The following is a 21279-nucleotide window of genomic DNA, read 5'->3' as shown; positions in this document are numbered from 1 at the left end:
GTCACAAGCCACAGTCATTCCCATCTTCAAAAAGGGAGACCCAGCTTAGTTGAAAATTACAGACCAATCTCTTCATGCTGCGTCACCTGTAAAGTCATGGAATCAATTATTAACCAATCCATCATCCTCCACTTAGAAACAAACAACCTACTCTCTAATAAACAATTTGGTTTTAGGAAAAAACTATCATGTAATCTGCAACTCTTACACTGCAAAAACATATGGACTACACAACTCAATCAGGGCAAAGCAATAGACGCAATCTACATAGACTTCTGTAAAGCCTTTGATTCAGTGGTACCCGGCAAACTACTCCTAAAACTAAAATCTTACGGTATCTCTGGAAGCCTGCATAACTGGATAGAAGGATTCCTGTCAAACAGACAACAAATGGCCAAAATTGGGAGCATCCTATCAAATTCTGTACCTGTCACAGTGGTGTTCCTAATGACCAACTCTTTTCATACTCTACATAAATGACCTCTATGATCATATCAAGAGCAACTGTGTTCTCTTTGCTGATGATGTAAAGCTATTCAACACCACAGACAATACTGCTACCCTTCAAAAAGAATGGTCAAGCAAATGGCAACTTCAAATCTCAACAGGTAAATCCTCTGTCCTACATATTGGCAAAAAATAATCAGAAAATAAAATACAGGCTGAATAGTCAAGACCTTGTTGATGATCCAAACTCTGTCAAGGATCTTGGAGTACTCATCTCAAATGACCTACGTGCTAGAGCCCACTGTAACTACCTAGCCAAAAAGGCGTTAAGAGTTGTTAACCTAATCTTACGTAGTTTTTTTCTGGTAATATTACACTACTAACTAGAGCATACAAAACATTTGCTAGATCAATACTTGAATACAGCTCATCAGTCTGGAACCCACATTACGTATGTGATATTAACACAGTTGAGAAAGTCCCGAAATATTTCACAAGAAGAGTTCTCCACTCCTCTACTCGCTGCAGAATACCTTATGCCACCAGACTCGAAATTCTAGACTTAGAAAACCTAGAACTATGCTGCCTTTGGTCTGATCTAAGTATAGTATATAAAATCATGCATTGCAATGTCCTACCTGTCAATGAATACTTCAGCTTCAACCATAACAACACAATAGCAAACAATAGATACAAACTCAAGGTTAATTGCACCAAACTTGATTGCAGGAAATACGACTTCAGCAACAGAGTGGTCAATGTCTGGAATAGTCTACCTGACTCTGGTTTTTTCTCCAAAACCCAAAAACATTAACCTGCGTACTATTGACTGTCTACTATTGAGGTTTGTAGGGGGCGTGCATAAGTGCACCAACGTGCCTACTGTCCCTGTCCTATTGTTTCTTTTATATATTTTTTATTTTTCTTATGTATCATGTATCCATGTATTCATAACTATATTTTTACTTATACCTATTAACTTGTAAGCAATTGACAAATAAAAATAAAAAAACTTTCTGACTCCAATATACTGTATCCAGTTCTATGACCTTAGAATTCTACCTTGCCCTTATTGATAGTTTTTTTTTCTGATACCAATCCTTGATCAAGCATATTAAGTAATTTATTATTTGTGGCATGAGAACCTCTAGTCATCCTAAACTTGCCCAATGACATTTCTTAGCTTCTCACACTTTCCTGATCTCAGCTAGGATTACTGAGAGTTATAATTCAGCAGCATCTGGAAAGGGACAGGTTCCACATTTCTGAATTATTTTATTTAAGATTGCTTTAAGCCCTCTTTATTCTTTTGGGCCATTTCTCAGTTTTGTATTCATGAAGCATCCATATAATAACCTTGAAAATTTATGGTACTTAAGGAGGGTTAAGGGATTTGGAAAGTTTGCTCCCCCTGCTGGGTGCAAGAGTGGTTGAATGATTCCAGCTGTTGTAGGATTCTTGGAAGTCTCCCTCAAACTGCTATACTTGTAGCATGTTGCCAAACTGGCACTGTTGTCTTTGCACTGAATGCCAGGCCCTAGTTATTTAGCTAAGACTGTGTACTATATATAATTTCAAGCTGTTGGGAAGAATGTTTGTGGAAGATGTTATAGACTAGAGACCTACTACTAGCAGCATATCCGTTTTTGGACAAAATTTAAGATGCAAAATTTAAAGCACTCCTTCAACAAAGGTTTGTGAGAATTAGCTCTTTAATGAAAGTTTGTGTTAAGTACTTCTTCAATGAAGACTTGCATAAGTTTCATAAAGCAACCACTTTCTGCTATCATTTTCTTGTCTGTCTATCATATCACTTGTCTGGCATTTCCAGCCGAAAGAAGACACTTTTGCCCAGGTAGGTAAAGTCTCTTCTAATTCTTCCAACTCTTCCAGTAGGCTATTGGAAGCACTAGAAAAGGCTCTGGTGTGAAACAAGTTGACTTAGTAAAGCAAAATAAACCACACTTGGAGCTTAATGAACATCTTTTTCATGATGTGAAATAACTTGCAGCCTATGCGGTATTCTCAAACAAGAAAACAAAATTGTTCAAGGTCTTGACAATACTATGACAAAAGAGATATTAAAAGCACACCAAGGAGATTCAGACTTTATGTGAACAGCCTTACATTGCTACAAAGATGCAGGGCATGTTAAGGTTAATGAACAGAAAAGAAATATGATCTCTCCTGGTGGAGGTGTCCATAACAGAGAAAAGGAGGAATAAATGTTGAAAAAAGCATAATGCCGTTGTGATATGAGCTCTCTATTTTTGTATGTTATTGTATCAAGGATACATATGAAAGACACAGAGCTTGCACTGACAAACAGATAATCAGAGTTGGAAGGGATCTTGTAGGTCAACTAGTCCAACCCCCACTCAAGCTCTCCTTATTCAGTTTCCATCCATTATTCCTTGTCTGGCCTACAGGCACTTTAGAAAATAGCTTGAGCCCCTCCTCTCTGTGTCAGCCCCTCAAATATAGGAACACTGCTATCATGTCTCCCCTGGTCCTTCTCTTCACTAGACTAGCCATGCCCAGTTCCTGTAACCGTTCTTCTTATGTTTTAGTCCCCAGTCCCCTAATCATCCTGGTTGCTCTTCTCAGTACTTTTTCTAAAGTCTCAACATCTTTTTTATAATGTGGTGATCAAAACTGGATGCAGTATTCTAGATGTGGTCTTACAAAGGCTTTATAGAGTGGTATTAGTATCTCACTTGATCTCAATTGTATCCCTCTGTTAATGCAGTTTAGGATTGCATTAGTATTTTTGGCTGCTGTTGCACACTGATGGTCATATTTAGCTGGTTGTCCACTGAGATTCCAAGATCCCTCTCACAGTTACTGTTTCACCCAGTCTATATGTGTACTTTTGGTTTTTCTTGCCTAAGTGTAGGACTTTACTTTTCTCTACACTGAATTTCATTTTGTTAGATATGGCCCAGTGTTCAAGTCGGTCAAGATCCATCAGGATCTTGAGCCTATTTTCTTGGGTGTTAGCTGTTCCTGCCAGCTTAGCATCATCTGCAAATTTGGTAAGTTCCCCTTCTATTCCCTCATCTAAGTCATTAATGAAGATATTGAAGAGTACTTGGACTAAGACAGAACTTGCTTACTTCCCTCCATGTAGACTTAGACCCATTAAGGACTACTCGTATAGTTTGTCAGCCAGTTGCGAATCCATCTACTGATGGTGCTATCTATTCCACTTTTTTCTAGCTTACCAAGAAGTAGGTTGTGGTCTACTTTGTTGAATGCCTTGCTGAAATCTAAGTATATTATTGTCCACAGTATTTTGCTGGTCTACTAATTTAGTCACTATGTTGAAGAATGAAATAAGATTGGTATGGCATGATCTGTTCTTAACAAACCTGTGCTGACTGCTAGCTATTACTTGTTAACTAGATGTTGTCAGAACTGTTTTTATTATCTTTTCTGTTTTTTTCCTTTTTTGAATATGGGAACCATATCAGCTCTTTTCCAGTCCTCTGGTAGTTCCCCGGTGTCCAGGATTTTTGGAAGATATGGTGCAGTGGTTCTGAGATGACTTCTGCCAGCTCCTTTAAAACTCTGGGATGTAATTCATTTAAAACTCTGGTGATTTGTGTTCATTAAGATCAGACAGGTGTTCTATTACTATTTTTTTTTTGCTTATTTTAACTTTTACTTCTGGTCTGACTCTTACAGTTGTTTTTTGTGAGTTGAGCTATAGTTTCTTTTTGCGTGAAGACTGATGCAAGGAATGAATTAAGCAGTTCTACTTTGTCTCTGTTGCCTGTTACTTCCTTGCCGTTTTCTCTCTTTAGTGGACTGACTGTTTCCTTGATTTTTTTTCTTGTTATTTATATGTTGGAAGAAACTTTTTTTTAATTGTCTTTGACTTTTGTTGCATGTCTTTGTTCATTCTGAGCCTTTGCTATCCTGATTTCATCGTTGCAGATTCTGGCTATCTGCTGATATTCTGCCTTAGTTGTATGTCCCTCTTTCCATTTTTTGTACTTGTCCTTTTTTTCTTTCTTTCTTTTTCTTCACTGTATTGTTTTAATGCTCATTTTGTCATTTACTTCATTATGATGGAATTGTCAGATTCTGCAGATGTTTCCTAGAAACCTCAGTCTAAATATAAATGTTTTGATTTTATTTTTTGTACATTATAAATAAAAAAAAAGTGCTTTGAAAAAATCGCTGGACCGGAAACCTGATTTGTAAACTGAACATTTAAAAAGAGCCAGTTACATGGATCTGTCTTAGAACAATTAGTGTTATTATTTTTCTGAGTTTATGACCCAGTAATCTGGGTTTACAAGTTATTCTCATTTACTTATTCAGATGGTCGATGAATCAACAGTTGTGATATGAACAAAAAGCTTGAAATGGCCATGATTATTTCCAGCAATTATTTAAACTAAAAGAAGTAACATTAAATAGAAATCACAATCTCTACCTGGATATTTCTTTAATACAGTATATACTGTATAATATAAGGGTCTGTCTAACATCCTTATATATGGGGAACAGTTGGTAATGAAAAAAGGACTTAAGAATTAGCTTTATTTTGCACAGAACATAAACTATCCATACATTATCAGAAAAACAACATTTTACTTTTTGCCCAATATTATTATAAAATTCACAAATGGCAAATAAATGGAATGCCTATGGAAAAGGTGCACACCTACAAATACCCTGGAGTGCAATTCCATGTTCTTCCTTATTTTGGAATGCTCGCTTTTCTTACAGAACAAGTGTGTCACAGCTTAACCCTACAGCTATTGTGAGATTTTACTATTCCAAGGGAGCCCATTACATTAAAGTCTTCTGAATTAAGATAATCCCTCAGCTTCTTTATGGCTTTCAAATTGGCTCGTTTGCAAAGCTTAATATTATCGAAATAATCCAAAATAATTTTATTAGAGCCATATTGATGGTGCCAAACTATATAAAAAATTCCATTTTATGTGTTGAAACATTTTCTTGGATGGTAGAGTACGATTTCTTCTTCTTACTGTCTGGTTAAAATTAATTCTTCTTTTTTTTTTTTTTTTAGGTTTGAGCCCATTAGTATTTAGAGATTCTTTTTAAAAATCATCATGGATTTAAAAAGCCAATGCAATTGCTGAGTTTCTGTATGGAAAGCTTATGCTTGTTAAGTTTGATAATGCTAGAAAAATAAATTTGGGATATAGATCATCCAATAAGTGTAAGTAAGATATCACACCCCAGTATTTATCAATTTCTTCCAATAGGGTTCATTCCAGCTAGAGGTGGTATTCAGTAGGTTCTGACCAATTCTGGAGAAATGGTAGTGGAAATTTTGAGTAGTTTGGAGGATCGGCAAATACCACCTCTGACTGGCCCTGCTCCCATCTATTCTCTGCTTCCCAAGTCCCAGCTGATCAGCTGGGTCTTTTTTTACCCTGCACAGGAGAATGGAGCTGGAAAGCAGGTTAGGTGGATGGGGAGGGAATGGGATATTGCAGTAACCTTCCCCCAGGAATGGGGAGAGAATGGGTACTTTACAGTATTCTTCCCCTGCCATGCCCACCATGCCATGCCCACCAAGCCACACCCACAGAACCAGTAGTAAAAAATTTTTGGATCCCACCACCGATTCCAGCATTCTATTTATTGTCTCTTCCAAATCTGAAGTTTTGTAAGACCTTTATCCAGACTGGATACTTTCTCTTCAGCAGCACTTTTGGGATGTGTTAAGGATATTCCTATGCACAGTTATGTCCCTGTAGCAATGGGTTAATAATAACTCTAAACCATATGCTACCATTTTGCAAATCAAAGAAGTGATCTGTATCATTAACTCTAAAAGCCAAGATGAGATAGATAAACTGTAAATCCCCAAATTGCTTTTTCAAGAGGCAACTGGAATTTCTTGTTTTTATTTGGAGACATTTTACTTCTCATTCAAGAGGGTTCTTCAGCTCTGATAGACTGGAGCTGAAGAAGCTTCTTGAATGAGAAGCAAAACATCTTCAACAAAAGACAAGAAATTCCATTTGCATCTTGAAAAAACACCTTTGGGACAACCATGACCTGGATGACTGAGAAGCATCATAGACATAAACTGTAAATGTTTGGCTTAAGAATACACAAGAGGACTTCTATGGATGTCAAGAATATACCCTGGCTCCTGAACCATTGTCCATGCTTCTAATTAATAGTAATAAAAAGAATAGTGTAATGATGTTGCTTAGGACGTGATGTGCAATATTTTGTGAGATTTGATGAACTCATGAGATAATTGGAGATGGGGTTCAAGGCACTGGATAAGATATGATCCTGGGTCTATAACATGGTTGTCATTTTAGTTCATCAACACATGGTAGATCTTAGTCAAACTGAACAAAAAGAACATATAATACATTCCATAAAGGAGAAATGCAGATCCTGAAACTATTAGAAAATGTAATCCATTTTTCTCTGGAATGTTGTGCATTTTAAAATGCCAATTTTCTTTGTTTTTCTGTTTTGCTTTTCCTTAACCCAAGGCTGTATAAAGCTGTGGAAGATGACCCTGTTGGTCCTATTTGATTTAGAGTTTTGATAAGTGAAACTGTGCTCAGCTTTAGCTAATGAAAAGAAGATATTTTAATCTTTGTTAAGCATTTATCAGTTGCAAGCCAGTAAGTAAGGATGATGAGTCAGGATGTCTGGAAGACAAAAAATAATTGTACTGGTATATTTATTTTCATGGGCATGTGCCCTGTATGACTTTTTGGCAGCCATGATGTCTCTGGATTATGTTTCCACTGACTGATAATAACATTGGCCCACTGCAGTTTCAAGAGGCCTAAGTCTAAGCAGATAATGCCTTTCCCACTCACCCCACACTTCACTGCTGCCAAGGAATGGCACAAACTCTTATGGCATGCACAGACTTTAGGAGAGCTCTAGTGAGGGCATACCTGTGGAGATCTTCTATAAAGTTACTTCTTCTGTTTTGTTTTGTTTTCAAATTTTCACAGCCATTTTTGCTTAGACATCTGGTGAAACACTCTTCCTAGGATATTAAAGATTTTTTTAAAATTAGACTTACAACACATTTATATGACCACCACAGCTATTTGTGAATTCCCTGCTAGTTACATGTGGTTTGGATAACTGAGAGTTTCATTTTGGACACCCACTCATCCAAAGTGAAGAAATATATTAGAGCAATAACGATAACTTTTACACAAATATTTGTATACTTTAACCATCTAACAAGTACCTTTTATAGTCTCTTTCTCCCTTACTCAATTTCTCTCTCTCTCTTTCACACACACACACACACACACGTACAAACACACACACGTACACACACACACACACACACACACACACACACACACACCTCAAACATACAACCAATCATCACTACATTATTTGTTCTTTATAAATCTGTAATGTCATCCTTGGAATTTTCTTCCCAAAATGTATTGTCTCTCAGTAGTACACCTGCTGTGTCTTGTTATTTTAGAGAATATATTCAATATAACATGGATATTGTTGAAAGGAAACAAAATATGATGAATGTATGACTAAAAATACTTCACATGAAGGGGGAAAGGAAGCCTTGAATCAGCTTTTAAAATCCCAGTCTGGTTCTATATCAATGGCCAGAAAAAATATTTTACATTTGCAATTGAGCCAAAGATCAGTTTACCCTTGACTTTTGTGGCATTTTTAATTTCCAGAAAAGTGTGTATGGGACTCTTTGGGGAAATGAGAAATGGCTGAATTTTAACGATTTTCATTGTCAAATGCTTGGCTTGGCTTTCTGCTCTTTTTTGTCTTTTTAAAATAATGTATTATGTGTTATAATGTGTTCTATTCTTTTGGAAGATCACATAAAATACAGATTGTTCTAAAAACCACACATCATTAGAAAATAATATGCTAATGTTGTAGGTGTATGCACATAATGGGCAATTAAAATACAGTTATGAGTTTCTGTGTGATATCAAAGGGTTTCTATACAGGCAGTAAGTAGAAACCCGGATAACAATTTTTTTTTTTTCTAAATTAGAGTTCCTTGCTTGCCACACTTTCTGGCTAATTCAACCTCCCATATTAAAATAAATCTGTTTAGATGGTTGTCATGGTGACAAATAGCCATTTCCATATTGCTATAGAATGAGAGAAACATTTTCCCAGAAGAATTCTGAGATAAAAATGGCAGCTTTTGGGCAAAGTTTACATTAAGCATAGTTCTCATTAGCCTATATCAGAGGTCACCAAATTTGGCAATTTTACTGCTTGTGGACTTCAACTCCCAGAATTCTGGGTTGAAAAAGTTGAAAAATTCTGGGAGTTGAAGTCCACAAGTCATAAAGTTCCCAAATTTGGAGACCTGGATGTATATATATGATCCATGAAGATGGATCAAGCATAGCTAGATCCAGAAACTGGAATAACATTCCAGTCTTAGCTTTGGTTCGCAGCTTCGTCTTTACAATGTCTTCTACTAAGGGTGGACAATATACAGTATAGACCTGTAAACTATAGCTGCCATTATGCAACACCATTGTTTATGGTATCTCAAGCTGCAGTAAATATTTGGAAAGTTACAGAGTTCTCAAAAAGCTGCCTCAGAAGTTTGGTGCATAGGGCATGCAAGCAAGTCATTGCTGTATGTTTTTGTATTTTGAATCTTGTATTATTACATATTGAATCTTTAATATGAATCAGAACATTGATAGTATCTCCTTTTCCTGCAAACTATGTCCTAACTGAAAAAGATGAGGAAAATGTCAGCAACTTAAAGCACTGCCTCATTGCTTTTCTTAATCAATTGGCTACATTTTTCTTTTACAGAGAACATCTTTATATAATTCCACAGATGTTATCTTCTTCCTCAAACCCTCAATCCATTTTGAAAACTTTGTAAGTATTTGCCACATCCCACCAATTTGCTAACCCACTTGCACACATTTCTTTTAAATTATCCCTTTAAATGCTCTTTCTTTTAACTCCCTCCAGCTTCTTATCTTTTTAATAATATGGCTTCCAGACTTGTATACAACATTTGTAAGGCAGTCTTGGAAGAATGTAGACAAAACAGCCTGCTTCTTCCTAATTTAATATCTCACACATTTCCCACAACAGAAAGTCAAATATACAGTATATCTCTACCATTTCAAAATTAATAAACAAGACTGAAGAGTAAAAAAAAATAGAAAAATTCCCAAACTAGAGAAACAACCAATAATGAAAGAAACATCTTCTTCCCAGTTATTATTGCACAGGTGGCTACACAGATATTTCTAATAATATTCTTGGTAGTAACATGGAAGCAATTTGCCGTCCACGAGATGTTACTGGATAGTTTCATTTCATTTTCCACTTCCCAGCCATATAATATTTCTGAAGGTCTCCTATTTCAGTACTAACCAGATTAACCCTGTGTGGGTATTTCCAAATAGCCAAAATTGCCAATGGGTTTCCACCTGCTACATAACTTGTATCAGAAAATCTGGCTAATGATGATTAACATCAATAAAGTGAAAAGAAAATATTAAGGCTCTCTTCCTGAAAACCAGTTTACAGACTTGACTGAAAAGTCACATGAAACAAGAGAACATATTTCCCATGCTTTTACTTGTCTGGTAAGATTGGGTCAATATACTTATGGTCCCTTTAGTTGAACAATATCACCTATTGAGACCCAGGAAACATGTGATTGGGTCAATATACTTATGGTCCCTTTAGTTGAACAATATCACCTATTGGGGCCCAGGAAACATGCCTAGAATAGAATAGAATAGAATAGAATACTTTATTGGCCAAGTGTGATTGGACACACAAGGAATTTGTCTTGGTGTAAATACTCTCAGTATACATAAAGAAAAGGTACATTCGTTAAGAATCAAGAATCGTAATGTACTTAATGATAGTCATAGGGTACAATCAACAATCAAATCATACTAGGAAACAATCAATATAAATCGTAAGGATACAAGCAACAAAGTTACAGTCCTACAGTCACAAGTGGGAGGGTATGGGTGATAAGGAGTGATGAGAAGATTAACAGTAATAGTAGTGTACACTTTGTAAATAGTTGAACAGTGTTGAGGGAATTATTTGTTTAGCAGAGTGATGGTTTTTGGGGAAAAACTGTTCTTGTGTCTACCAAGTTTCTCCAATAATATGCTCCCCCATAGGAAGACCCAGCATGTTTTCTCAGCATAAAATGAAATTAAGCCCCCCCCCCCCCATTTAGGCCTAGTTTAAAACATATGAAATTGGGGGGGGGAGGCGGAGGGGGAACTTGCCATTAGGAGTGCCCCGCGGACAGTTACGCCTCACCATCAGCCACTCCTAACACCATGGTGGAGCACGGAGGGCTCCCTTACCCCTCCCTTACTCGGGTCAGCAGGTGGGCGGCATCAGCATGGATGTCTGGCAGCATTTCAGCCGCTTGTCAGGCCTCTGTAGCTTCCACTATTGATAATTTTGTATCCATTATCCATCTTGTCCTGCCTTCAGGTGTATGGAAAATAGGTTGACACCCTCAAATCTTACAGTCCCTCAAATATTAGAAGGCTGCTATCAGGACACCCATTCTTTGATAGACTACACTCACTCAATTCCTGCAACTGTTCTTCATACGCTTTAGCTTCCAGGCCCATAATCATCTTTATTGCTTTTCTCTACACTCTTTCTAGACATCTTTTTTGTATTGTGGTGATCAAAACTGGATGCAGCATTCCAAGGGTCATCTTACTAGTATAGTATAAAGGAATACGATCACTTCATGCAATTTTGATACCATCCCTCTATTGATGCTGCCTAGGACTGCATTGTTCTGGAAGTCCTTAAAAGCTTGGCTAAAGTGTTTGTGGAATCCTGTTCGCTATCTTTTCTATTTGGGGTTATGTATTTTTTACATGTATGGGTTTTTCTTTTCCATTCTGTACCTTGTATTATTTTCTCTTTTTAGTATAGGTTTCTGACAGTCATTTTGGAGTGAGGCACCCACTAAATCTCATACATACATATACATATACATATACATATACATATACACACACACACACACACACACACACATATATATATATATATATATATATATATATATATATATATATAGTGGTTTTGAAAATAGCTGATAGATTATAAGAGTTGAGATAGATAGATGGATGGATGATGGATGGATGGATGGATGGATGGATGGATGGATGGATGGATGGATAGATAGATAGGCAGGCAGGCAGGCAGGCAGGCAGGCAGGCAGACAAAGAAGGTATCAGTTCAGCTAAGTAATGGGTAAAATAAATATTTTGTTGCTTACCATCTCCCAAAGAGATTATTAATGCTACTTAAGAATTCCATCTCTTTGCTTTTAATTTGGAAAATTTAGCATATAATATGAATCTGTATGCAAGTTTCATATTGCTATATCAGCATATGCCTGTTAGATCATCTGGCACACATACGTTGTTTGGCAAAAAAAAAAAAAAGCTTTAAGACTGATTGGGTAATAAAATTATTGTAAGTTTATTGGATAGACAATTAAATTTGTTTTAATTTTGCATATTTTTATTGTTTTGCACATTGACATTTTTATTGTATTCGTCTTTATCTAGAGGCTTGAAAATTGGGGCAGGATTTTTTTTTTTTTACATATAAAATGTTTAAAACAATTTAACAGACCATTTATGAAATAATACAGGTAAAAAAAATTAAGTTCCTTTTATTCTCTCTCCTTTGGTTTCATGAGACAGGCAAGAAATCCAAATAGAAATGATTGCGTTGTTGATATGGGAAGCTTTGTCTATGAATAACTTTCAGCACAGAAGAATTTAACAGATTTTTTAAAACAGATTTAATACATTTTCAGTTTTAACAACTCAGATGGCCTTGCTAAAATTCTTTGTCTTTCAATTATTTTTGAAGCTAACATTTGTCTGGCCTGTCATCTACTGCATGCAATATGTCCCTTGACACTCATTGAAAAAAAAATCCCTGACAAAGAACACTTTATGTAAGTTCACAACCAGAATATCTTTGCCAACACTTCAGAGCTATTTTGAGGTGATAGACTGTAATTATCTAATTCCGCCTAGATTTGATAACAGTGTATTAAACTAGAAAGGCCATGACTTAGCAACACCTGGCTTCTGGGAACATGATTAAGTCCATGCTGTTCTGGTTTTATATGCTGCAAAATGTTTGTGGGACACATCCACACTACACTGAGTTCTTCTAAACAGATAAACAGGAGTCCAGTCCAAAGTTTAAACCATTTATAATATTGCAGTTTTTTGCTCTCCAAGAAATAAATACTCTGTCACCTATTACAGTGGAAACAAATTGCTTTTGAAACTGACATATATGTTTACAGTTAGATACATAAGAAACCCATCATATATTTTCACTGGAGATGAATAACCCAGTCTGTCCAATGACAGCATGAGCAGGAAGCAGAACATGGAATTTGCTAGCTTTTTATCCACTGCTTGAAATCTTGCAGAATAACAAGAATATATGAAAAAGATGCTGCTTTAAAAAGCCCAATATATTTAAAAGTACATTAGGATCAAATTAAAAATGTATACATTAGGAAACCAAAATGCAGACCTTTACCCTGTGGGATTCTTGGTGCTCTCTCAGCCTGGTTGTTTTCTTGCAGACATTTCATTACCCAGCTAGGTAACATCTTCAGTGCTAGAAGGGAGTGAGATTCACTCTCTGTTTGTATAGAAGTGGCTTGCCCTGACTGTGTGGTTTTCTGCTTGATAGTTCCTTGATTAGAACATTGTTTACTGATTGACTGTTTATATGAGTTTGTAGAGCCTTGAGATGATAGACCTATGCCCATCCCATGATTTCCATTATGAGATAATGGAAGAGATTACTCTCCATTATGAGATTATGCGCAGAATGCAGAAAAAGAGATAAAACTTGCTTTTGCTTTATCAAGTTTGGATACAAAATATGACACAAGAAAAGAAAATGTAATTGAATCTGGTTTACTCCCAAGTTATTCTTAAAGCTTTCCATAGCTTTATAACCTTGCAAGAAGGATAGGAAGAAAACTAAACCACCAATTACATTAGTTAGGAAAACTGCCTATAACATCTCAAATATTAAAAGCATCTCAAATATTAAACAGCATTATAACTGGGATTGCTCCATCTCATTCCCTTTTTTAAAAACAATAATTAATATTTGACAGTGTTTGAAATCATAACTAAAGACAGTCAAATACATGTTGTAGAGTTCTTCAACAGATCTGCTCTTGGGTTTCTATTTCAGATGGGACATTTTATCAATTTGTCATGTTTAGGTTGAGTCCTACTTTGTCAATTTATATTCACTGCCTCACCAGGATTTGATATGGTGAAACAGTGATGGAATCATTGCATGTTTTAGAAAGGGAGCTAATATTTGATGGTGAAGCGCGTATTTTGGAAGATGAAACAGTCAGATCAAATAGCACCCAGTGGAATAGAATTTGGCTTTAAAAGCTGAAGATCTATTGCCAATCACAGTAAAAAAAAAAGGAAATAATATATTTATGGACAAAAAGTCTGATCTGGTTCAAAGCAGGTTTCTGTGTTCTGCTGTGGCTGAGCCAGCAACATGTCCAAACAGTTCAGGTTGAACAGCAAAAGTAGAAACGGAGATTGAATTAACATAATTCAATTCCAACTCCTTGTATAGTACAGAAATCCAGATCAAAGAACCTCAGATAGATATTTATCTACTCTCTGCTTGAAAAGGGATCCTCCGCCTCTCTCTTCATAATTTTTTCCATAGTTAATCTTTTCATTTTTGGAAATAAGAGGTAAAATTCTACAAAAGTTTACAAGAAAGTGGTTTTGGAGTTCAGAAACACAACAATATCCTCCTAAATAGGTAGATGTAATCATTTCTAAAATTAGCTGCCATCTCAAAAATAACACAATAGCATAAATCATCCCATTAAAGTACCATTTTGTCAATGTCAATTACAGCACACCAATTAACTACACAATTAAGAGTTCTTTTTTGGTAAAAATTCAATGTAGAAATTCTTAAACTTGGAGATCTAACACATTTTTTCCCCATGACTAGGATATTTTTCCTTCTGTGATTCTGGGGCTTTCATGTAAAAAAGTGAAACACCACTGCTATGATCTTTTATAGTATTATTTCATGTATCTCTTATATAAGGTATTTTAAAGAAGTGGCCTTTTTCTTCTTGTATAATTATTATCAAAATAATTATGCAATTGTTTCATTTGCAGTCTCTTTTTTCTAGAGGTTTGTTCAAGGGTACAAGTGCACACTCTTGACATTAATTGACATTTCAGCTGCTTACTTTCCCATCTGATATTTGCTAAAGACATGTCATAGTTTTGCTACCTTTTCAAGTCCAGAGGCCAAAAAGAGTGCAAAGCAATCAAATATTATTCCACTGTCTTTATTTCTATTGCTTTTGTTTTATCTAACTGTATAACATTACTCTTTTGGCAACATTTGATTTGCAGTTTTGCCAGAATGCTTGTCAAAGAATAAAAATACATGCTAGTCTTTACCTGCTTCAGCATGATGGACCTTGTATGTTCTTTTCCTTTTATTTCTTAATTTACTTTTTTCCAGTAAAATAACCATTAATGTCTTCATTACATCTAAAAAAAATTCTTCTGCATTTGCAATATAAAGGCTTTAAGGAGTGGTATAGTCATTTGCCTGTCTTAAGATTTGGTTTATATCTACAGACTTTTTCAATCTGGTCGGAACAGAATCCTAAATCTCAGGATTAACATTCAAGGTTGTGTAAGTTAGGGAGTACAAATAGAAGGAGATATGTGTAGCTTAGGGTTAGCTACACATATCTTGTGAGATTCTTTGTGGTCCCTGAGCCTAGTGGTTTTCTTGCAGACATTTCATTACCAAATAGATGACAACATCACTGCTAGCAAGCACGGATGATGTTACTTAGTTTGATAATGAAACGTGTACAAGAAAATGCCGAGTTCAGAGAGTACTAAGAACCCCAGAGTTCTGGCTTCAATTGGAGACCCCCAACACAGAAGCCTTTGTGGAAGGTTTCCTATAAAACTTAATGCTGGAGGAGCAAGAGAAGTTGGAACAGGAACTGGATATAGAAATAGTGCTTTTCAGGTGAAATAGCCTTGATAGTGATAAAATCATCTGGGAACCTTCATTACAATGAAAAATCTTGCTTGAGATAATGACAACTTCAACATAATGGCGGACATGGAACTTTATCTGCCCTTAAAATCTTTCATCCCAGAGGTACAGTGGAGAGGCAGTTTGGTGTAGTGGTTAAGGTGTCAGGCTAGAATCAGGGAAACTGGGTTCTCGTCCTGCCTTAGATGACCTTGGGCCAGTCACTTTTTGTGTCCTTAGAAACAAGCAATGGAAAACTACTTTTGAAAAAGCTTGCCAGGAAACCACAGGGACTAGTCTAGGCAGTCACCAAACATCAAAAACAGACTTGAAACAGTCTCTTACAAAAAGAAAATGGAATTGTGGGTGGACATAGTACCTCCAGATCCTGACATCTCAAGGAAGGAGTGATAGACATATTCATCTATGGAGTCTTCACTTTCATGTCCTCTGATCATTCACTTTTTTTTGTTTATAGGGTTGTCACTTTTTCAGAGTCGTTGCAGTTGTTATATTACTTTAAACTGGTTCTTTTATATGGAGACTATCAGATGAAGAAAGGTGGCTTTAATAGCTTACTACAGATTTACAGGAGGTGTTCTCCATGGGAATGTTGCTGAAAACAGCAATTTAGGATTCATGTGCTGCAGGCAGAAACCAAATGAAAACATTTGGGGGTGGGAGAAGGTTCTCTCTTTGCAATAAGAAGTTCCACAATCCTCATGAGAATATTTTCCCATAGGTAGCTGAAGTGTTATTATACACTAGGTCATATCTTTATCATTTCCAATATACAAACATGAAACTGTCCTTCTTTTGAAGTGGAACAGACTCTCCATCCAATATAAGGAGCTATTGAAGGAGGACTGAAAAATAAACATTAAATGCTGCACAATATTAAATTAGTGGGAGTTAAAGTCAGTTTGTGGTCTTTCAGCTTTTAAGAAGGCATGCAGGCAAATATCAATGTCTCCTGATTCTTCTGTTGTGAGATTGCCAACATTTTTGGATAGTACCCAGAGACATGAGGTTGTATAAATCTGCCTGTCTATTCCAAGTTGTGGTGGAGGTAGGGAAACAGGGGTTATAAATAAAGCACTTTATTCTTGAGTAAGGTTTTTTTTTTTTTACTATGGACAAAATTAAAAGATATTCTACATGGCAAATACTTAGTTTAAATGCATGGAGATTTTTTTTTTGTTTATATATTTTATCATGAATTGACATGCAAAAATTTAGGATGTCTTCCCTTTTTGATTTAATCATGACTGATTTTATAAAATGGCCCCATCCCATTCATTTTTCTTTGTTAGAATTGGGGGAAAGACTTAGCAGATGATTGTGAATAGATTCAGTTTTCCCTGGTGACATTTACATAGAACCAAACTAGCCAGAGTTGTAGAAACTGGTTCAACAGAATTCCTTTGGTTATATGTGCCTTTATTTGCATCCTTCAGTCTCAAAAGACTATGGAATTGTGCTCTGAAAAGAGATCTTAAAACAGCATATAGTGTGGCTAAAAAGGCCAATTTGAGAATGGCAATCCCTTCCACACTGAGGACAGATGCAGTCTGTTTCCTGTCCAGCCTCCAGAATTCACTGGTTCCAGGACTGCCTCTTTGCCTCAGCCTGCTGAATGAGTGTCTCTTCAAATTAGAGAAGGCCATTCTGCATCTTTAGCCTCCAAACTGAACATAGGGAGGTCAAGGTTTCTTAGCTGTTAATGTTCATTCCCAAGGCCTTTAGATCCCTCTTGCAGATATCCTTATATATCGCAGTTGTGGTCTCCCTCTAGGGCACTTTCCCCGCACTAATTCTCCATACAGGAGGTCTTTCAGAATCTGTCCATCAGTTATTCTCATGACATGCCCATGCCAGCATAGATGTCACTCTTTCAATAGTATATACATGCTAGAAATTCCAGCATGGTTATATGTGCCTTATCTATCTACTATCTACTGATTATTAACAATAATGAAGAATAAATGGTGGTCCTAGAGAAAAATCTTTCAACATGGTAGCTAAGAGGCAAGACTGACTTGATGGCACATAATCCATCAAAGCTAAATAGTATTACTGTCACCTGGTTATCCATATTAGACTTGTTTTTATAATAGCTGCAACAGAAGGGGAGTGGGAGTTCTAATCTGTTGCAATGTAACAGCCCCTTTGGGATGAGAAATTATTTTTTGTCTGAATGAATCCTCCCTGAATTTCACCTTTTGCACCCTGGTGTCATCCAGCTAAGAAGAGTTTCAACTGTGCTTCCACATATTTGGAAAATTTCTATATACTATATTTCTGGGTTTTTGTTTTTTGAAGTACTCTATTAGATTGTGCAACCAACACAACACATTTTCTAATCCTGATTATTGGCATTTCTCATGGATGTACCTATCCTCCACAACATTGACAAGTTGTTCAATTCAAAAGTTGAAAGCTATCAGCAGAGCTATAAATGCTATAGAAGATATTGTAGGGTATAATCTATATTTTCCAAATTTTTTACACTACAGATTTGTAAGAAAGATAACTCTTTCGTAAAACTGGGAGTTGAAGTGTCTACTTATGTTGAAACTAATGGATTAGAAAGGTCAACAACTTTGTTTCAAGAAGGTCTGATATAAAGATAAGTGGACTATTAGCATTCCAGCAGGTAGAGAAAAGACAAAATCTTTTGTCTAATACAGAAAATGTATTTATGATAGAGTTTGGTGCCATTTTGGCAGTTTGGAGAAGATTGTGTACTTTTCAAGACAATTAACTAATTTTTCATATATAAATCAGAAGTATAATGTATTTTAGGATGATGATGATAGATAGATAGGTGATAGAGAGATAAATATAGATAAAGAATGAAAAGTTGATTTCTACTAAATTATACTGTGATATAATGACATGATAAATTTACTGCAATTAGCCTTTCTACAATAATCTAAGTGCTAAATATATTAGGGAAATCACTGTTTCCCATTATCTGGTAGTATTTGGATTATTATTGGCTATAAAATGGACAGTATCTTCATATGTACAGCTTTACTCAGTTGTGTTTCAATTGATCTTTACAGATAACACATTGCTTCAGTTATGGAACTAGCCCATGAGGATAAATGGATTGAGATAAATGAGTCTTACATACCAAATATGAAATCTTAGTGTACTGCCCTCCCCCCCAAAAAGTCTTTGGAAACTGTTATCAGATTACCAAGAGGTAAGCTTCGTTTATGGCTTGTCCTTTGCTGGATTTTAATAGCATTCATTCATTCTCTCTCCCACTTGCTTCCTGCCTCTCTTTCTTTAACAAGCAAAGAGAATCACAAATATATCCTTTAACTAGCTTTGCCACTTCTCCTTTTTACCTTCTAAGGAAAAAGAGTTTGAAGAAGGACAACAAGTAACTACACAATTTCTTCATAGGGACATAGATTTAGGGAACCCTCTTATAATGTAATTAGTCTGATAATGATTTCATTTTGAATGGACCATGGAAGGAGCTATTATCCCCAAGGGAGAAAAATGCAAAACATATGGCTTCCCTTAATTAAAAGCAAAGTTTGGTATACAAAGCAATACAAAGTGGTAGCTGTACAAGTTTTCAAGGTTGGTTTTTTTTTGTTTTGTTTTGGCTTTGTCTACAAAACCACTCTAAGAAACAAGTTGCCCCAGTATGTCATTGCAAAACCGCAAATGCACATTAAAGAATAATAAGTGTTGTATAATTTATATCCCAGTTTAATTAAATGAGCAATTTTTGCAATTTGGCCGTGTTGCATGCGTGCATTTAGTTTATTTCATATTAACAATACGCAAATGTATCTAGTTTAGTGCGGAATTAGCTTTGTATTTATAAGTTTTCTAACAAATTAGCTAGAGAAAACTAATCTGTTCTCTGAATGCCAGCTTCTGCATAGTAATAGTGGCCGGTTTTGAGTCCCATTTGATGAAAGTTTGAAAAAGAAGCCATGAAGCATTCCTTTTCCCTTCACTGAAGGAGAACAAAAACATTCCGCCATCGGCAGAAGAAGGGCAACATTGCTGAGAGAGTATTTGATTAATGATCCAACGGAGTGTTATTGAATGCAAGTGGTGGATTTTATAAGGGTCTGTGGGGGATGTAGCACAGCCTTCTGGGAGTGTTGCTGCAGCCCTTTGGCCAAAAGAATGATACTAGAAGAATGAAAGGTTGGATCCTCAAATGGTTGTCAAAAAAAAAAAAGTCTTGGTTTTGTTTAGTCATTCTTCACTGGGCTCCAGCATATGTCAGAAGTTCCAATGTAGGCTTCAGATTTAGAAGGAGTTTAAGCAAACATCCTGAACAAGCAAGCAAGTTGCAGATTCTTCCTATAATGATTCTGTCTGTCATCTATCTATCTATCTATCTATCTATCTATCTATCTATCTATCTATCTATCTATCTATCTATCTCTATCTATCTATCTATCTATCTATCTATCTATCTATCTATCTATCTATCTATCTATAGATCTAGCTATCTAGCTATCATCTATTAAATTTATGTGCCATCCATCTTGCTAACTGAAGACTCTGAACAGTTTATGAAACAATAAAAAGTATAAATGTAAACACAATTCATAAAATAAAAAAACATTTTATAAATTTAAAGCCAATTTAAAATAACAGGTGTTAAATACAGACTAAAAACCATTTGAGCAGTGAGATTGTGGTGTCTTCTTTGCACCAACCACCTCCACCAAGGCCCCAACCCAATCAGCACAGCCATGTTTTAAGGTCCTTCTAACAGGTCAAAAGAGTGTATGCAGATCTCCCCTCTAGTGGCAAGATGTTTTAAAGGGTGAAAGTCATGGCAGAAAAGACTTTTCTAATAAAATCCAACAGTCAAAATTCCTTGGTTGATAGGTTCAAGCACGTCCCTTCTGCCAGTGGGGCAGGCCAATACCATTGGAGCACGTTATTTCCTCAGATATCCTGGACCCATGCTGTACCCATATTTTGGACCCATACAAAGAGCTTTAAAAGTAATTACCAAAACCTTGAATTGGACCCAGAAATAAACTGGCACCCAGTACAGCTCATGCAACAATGGTATTACATGTGCCCTGCTATGGACGTTTTCTTTTATTTATTTATTTATTTTGTTTGTCAAAAGCTTACAATATAACAGAAACAAAAATAAACATACGTTTAAATACAAGAAATAGGAACTAATAATTGGGGACAATAGGACAGGGATGGTAGGCACAATTGTGTGCTTATGCATGCCCCTTACAGACCTCTTAGGAATGGGGTGAGATCAATAGAGGATAGTCTGAGGGTAAAGGGTTTGAGCCCACACAGCGTGAATAAACGAGATGATACCTCCCACTTACCAGCCATTTGGAAACCCACCCTCATTAACAAATTAGTACCTAACATGAAGAATGACACTAGACTCACACCCATGAGGGCCACACAAGATGCTACCACCACACTTCCATGTAGAAAGCAGACTCACACCCACACAGAAGATAAGACATGACCACGGACCAGAAGCCATACTGCAGCTGCATCACTACCCACTTCAAACCTCTCCGACCCATACATGAAGCGAACAGACATCCACCATGAAGATGTGGCACAACCACGAAGCCAAACAACAGGATCACATCTCACCAGCTCAAATCCCCCGGCAACTAAGACTAACCTGAGCACAACCAAATCCCCACCTGAACAGAACACCCCCCCCACCCAATC

General features: G+C 36.3%; 1 long non-coding RNA gene across 1 annotated transcript in view; it reads left to right on the top strand.

Annotated features, from left to right (window-relative positions):
• LOC148126442 (uncharacterized) overlaps window positions 1–18098 on the top strand; it is a 77613-nt gene extending 59515 nt beyond the window's left edge. The window contains exons 2-3 of the long non-coding RNA XR_015742631.1: window positions 9259–9327; window positions 18084–18098. This is a non-coding gene — a long non-coding RNA (uncharacterized LOC148126442). The remainder of the gene's footprint in view (window positions 1–9258; window positions 9328–18083) is intronic.
• Window positions 18099–21279: the final 3181 nt, after the last annotated feature.

The sequence above is a fragment of the Pseudonaja textilis genome, chromosome 3 (assembly GCF_049901715.1).
Source record: "Pseudonaja textilis isolate UNSWEBS1 chromosome 3, rPseTex1.2, whole genome shotgun sequence".
NCBI lineage: Eukaryota > Metazoa > Chordata > Lepidosauria > Squamata > Elapidae > Pseudonaja > Pseudonaja textilis.
Note: the sequence above shows the minus strand (reverse complement) of the source record. Positions and strands in the feature narration are given on the sequence as shown.